Source organism: Octopus bimaculoides, chromosome 24, assembly GCF_001194135.2.
Source record: "Octopus bimaculoides isolate UCB-OBI-ISO-001 chromosome 24, ASM119413v2, whole genome shotgun sequence".
Taxonomy (NCBI): Eukaryota; Metazoa; Mollusca; class Cephalopoda; order Octopoda; family Octopodidae; genus Octopus; species Octopus bimaculoides.
Window position 1 is genome coordinate 26,666,764 of NC_069004.1, and position 4,330 is coordinate 26,671,093.

General features: G+C 34.5%; 1 pseudogene; it reads right to left on the reverse strand.

The window, feature by feature from the left end:
- The window catches only part of LOC128250681 (uncharacterized protein DDB_G0271670-like), a 55,877-nt pseudogene that overhangs the window by 31,558 nt on the left and 19,989 nt on the right, over positions 1–4,330 (reverse strand).

Genomic DNA, 4,330 nt, shown 5'->3' on the forward strand with positions numbered 1-4,330 from the left:
GACTAAACGCTTCAGCTTGGTGCTCCAGCATGGCTGCAGTCCAATGACCAAAACAAGTAAAGGGCACAAAGTGCTAAGAATTATTCATTAACTGTTATATTAAACAATGCAAATTATCCCAGAGAAAGAGAGAGAGAAAGAGAGAGAGAGAGAGAGAGAGAAAGAGAGAGAGAGAGAGAGAGAAAGAGAGAGAGAGAGAGAGAGAGAGATAGTCAGGCAAGAGATAATGACTTAGCTTAACGATTTAGTATCTAGATTAATGAGATAGTAATTCTATATAACTAATTATTTTGTTCACGCTAATGAAAACATGTCACTCAAAGTACAATGAACCTTAACACCTTGAGACTGCAATGTATTTCAAGGTTGACACCAATTTAATTCTGTTACAACATATATTGATATAATTTAAATTAACCGTATTTAACAGCTGGTGATTAGAAAATCTATGGTTATTCATTAAAATGATACAAGAACAAAATTATCCACAAAAAATTCTCTTGGTATTAGAGAAAAAAAATAGAATGTTCTGTTTTATTTCTTTTTATCTTTCTTTTACTTGTTTCAGTCTTTGGACTGCGGTCAGACTGGGCCATCGCCTGGAAGATCTAAGAAGAGGAAAATGGCTACGAAATTAAGATTTACACTGACTGCGTGATTAAATTCCATGGGCATTTCCATACTTATGTTAATTATCCGACAAAGAGAACAAAAATGGCGGCCTTGCTAACAGAATCGTAGACACTCCGAATCAAATACTTAGAGGCAATTCTTCTGAGTCTATGTTCTGTGATCAAATTCCACTGAGGTCAACTCTTTGTCTTTTCTCCCTTGGAGCTCGATAAAATGAATAACTGTTGAGAACTGGGCTTGATGCAATCGATTTCCCTTTCTTCTCAAAATTGCTGGTCTTATGTAAGAGTTATCTACGAAAAAAAAAACAAATTGGTATTTTTCTGTTTCTACAATACTTTTTTCAGTATCTCCTGTAGGTATGGTTTTCATATCCAGTAACAAAAGTATTTCATTCATGCTGTGTTAAGAGAGATTTGATGAAATTTGTGAAAAAGGTAACGAACACCTCAAAAATTGTCTTTTGTAGAAAGGAAAGGTTTTCTCAAAGAAGTAAGAGCAATACCGATCTCCACATTTTGCTCCATTAACTGTAACAAAAGTTTCAGTGGATATATATACGCTTTACGCGTTGAAAGGTTTAACACTTTGTTGTGTATTATATCTATAACATGTAACGGCATTAACTCAAATTATTTGTTTTAGAAAAACTCATCAAAGAGTCATTCGTATTGTGCACTGATGTTCGTGTGTGTGTACTAGCTCATTTGTCAATATTGTGTATATGTGAGTGTTTACATACACTTATATGTTGTAAAACCAATGGAATTTTGGATGGCCTACATATAAAGCTTTATATTTTACTAGTAGTATCCCATGGAAATTCCACCGTCATTTACAAAATTGTAAGGTGAAATTTTATAATTTTCTGAACCATTAGAACCTTGAAATGATGCAAAAGTCCATATTAAAGGTGCAATCTCAAGAAACATCCCAAAGATTTTATATTCTTACAATTTCTACTTCGTGAGTCGTCTGTTATGTTTCAGTTTACGTTAAGAAGTAAACAGTATTAAGTATGGAGCAAAATCAAAAGCATTATCTATAACATCATTCTGCTTCATTACGTTGGCAAGGTTTAAACAAATCTTAATAAGGTTATTTGAAAAGAACCTTATACTTTGCCTTCTTAGTTTTGTATCGTCTGATGTTGGCCCTATCTTATAAGCTTTGTCTAAGCAGACGATAGTTACTTCACTAAAGCGCATGCGTTAAGTGATAGGTGATATAAAAATTAAAGACAAAACGTAAAAGAACTAACACTTTTCGCTGGTCGCTTCAATTAATACAATTTCTCTCTCTTCCCCTCTCTCTCTCTTTCTCTCTCATTCTCCCATTTATTCTCTTTCTCCTTTTACTTCTTTCAGCCATATCACAACTCCCTGCTCCTCTGCATTAAATATTCTGTTTCTCCTCTCTACTTCTCTCATCAACTATTTAACCACATAATGTGATAGCAATCCTTTCCTCCGAGCTCTCACAACTGATCGCCTTCCACTTCCATTGTCTCTCTTTCTCACTCTCTCTCTCTGTCTCCTCTTTCTATCTCCTCTTTCTATCTCCTCTTCCTTCGACTAACCACAGCGTCACACATTTTCCCATACCATATTAATACCAAAATGCATATACATATTATGTACATGCCTACATACATATGTATACATCTGCTATTCTTTCATTCCACATCCTTCTCTCACTCCCACTCCACTTCTCTCACTCCCAATCTCTAACTAAATTGTAACGTGCGAACGAACAAGCAGTGTTATGATATAGATATTTCACCTTTCATTTGTTTCAGTCATTGGACTGCAGCCATGCTGTAGCACTGCCTAGAAGGAACCTTGGATCTAGGTTCTTTCTCTGTTGGCAAGAAATCCTGAAATAAAACTGAAGACTGACATACATACATACATACATACATACATACATGCATACATACATACATACATACATACATACATACATACATACATTCTCCATGAACAACATCACGTGGTTTCACCACAAGACTGGATTCACGTTGAAGACTTGCTTTTGACATGCCTTCACAGCATTTATCACCCAGTGTGACTGTTGCTCCATCTGACAGGTTCTTGTTCCAAAATACGCAATCTGGTTGAATATTAATATAGGCCTAAAGACAGACGTTATGGAAAAACCTACATGTAGTTATGAATATAACTGCCTATACTGATGTCTTAGCTAGACTGATGCAGCACAGACATCCTAACTTTAGAATCAAATATTTAGACATACCATATCATACACACCTCTTATACCAATCGTATAGCAGATACAATACCGGTTAAGGGTTAAGATGGGGTGAGACTGCCCCTGGTAAGCGTATAGGGCAGCTCCAAATCCCTTGGCAAACATTTCCATGTGAAAGATATACCAGGAAAACATAGGTTAGAACACCAAAAATGACTTGAAAGCTTTATAAGAAGTATTGCTGTGTCTGTCTGTACCTTGGTCGTCTAATACTGAAATCCAGAAGTTCAAATCTGAAAAAAATATTGTTCCACTCAAAAGATTTTCCTGTGACTTTTAGTATATCATGAAGGGTACCCTACTGAACGAATGCAAACAGCTTTCGTTTCTGTTGAATTTAGTAGTGGATTCTGGTGAATATCAATTAATTTGACTGGACCATTTATACATGTAATTATTGGGGCACTGGGGTGTGTAACACACTGCCTAAATACTAATCTTGAGAAATTAAGCTTCTCAAAATCAGAATGGAGGAAGCTGATTCTAAGACTACAGATCCAAGTTATCACTGGAACTGTAAAAGTCTGTAAAACTTTCCAGAAGTTTATCATTTAAGTATATATGAGCACGTTTAGATATACAAGTATATGCATGAGAAGACATAAATAAAACAAAAAGTACAAAATCTGCACGTATATATACATACGTACATACATACATACATGCATACATACATAAAAATATACCCTGTTGATGATGCTGAAATTTCAATCAAGGAACCTTGGACCTAGCTTCTTTCTCTATTGGCAAGAAATCCTGAAATAAAACTGAAGAATTACATACATACATATATACATATATACATATATACATATATACATATATATACGTACATGCATACATACACACACACATACATACATACATACATGCATGCATACGCGCATGCCTGCATATGATATAGAATCGATGTCTATACCTAGACATATTCAAATACGTGTGTGTGTATCATGCAACTATTAACGTAATTTGTGCTACGTGTTACTGCCCCTTTAAATAGTATTCGAGAGAGCAAAGCATTAGATCCAATGGTAATATGTACAAATATATGCGTGTGTATGAGTTGTGAGTGTGTGTGCGTGCGTGTGTGTGTTTGTGGGCATGTATCTGTGTGTATCTATGAGTGTTTACGTGTATGCATGTGTGCATGTATGCCTGTATATATTTATGTACACAGAAAGAAACAAAGATACTGGAGAGGAAATCAATTCGTGCGTGTGCAGGTATGCACGCACACACACACACACGCGCATATACACAGGTTTCCATATGTATGTATATATATATATATATACATATATATATATCTATATATATATATATATATATACATATAATATACATATATATATATATATATATACATGTATAGATATACACATATATATATAAATATATGTGTATAAATATATATATATATATACAC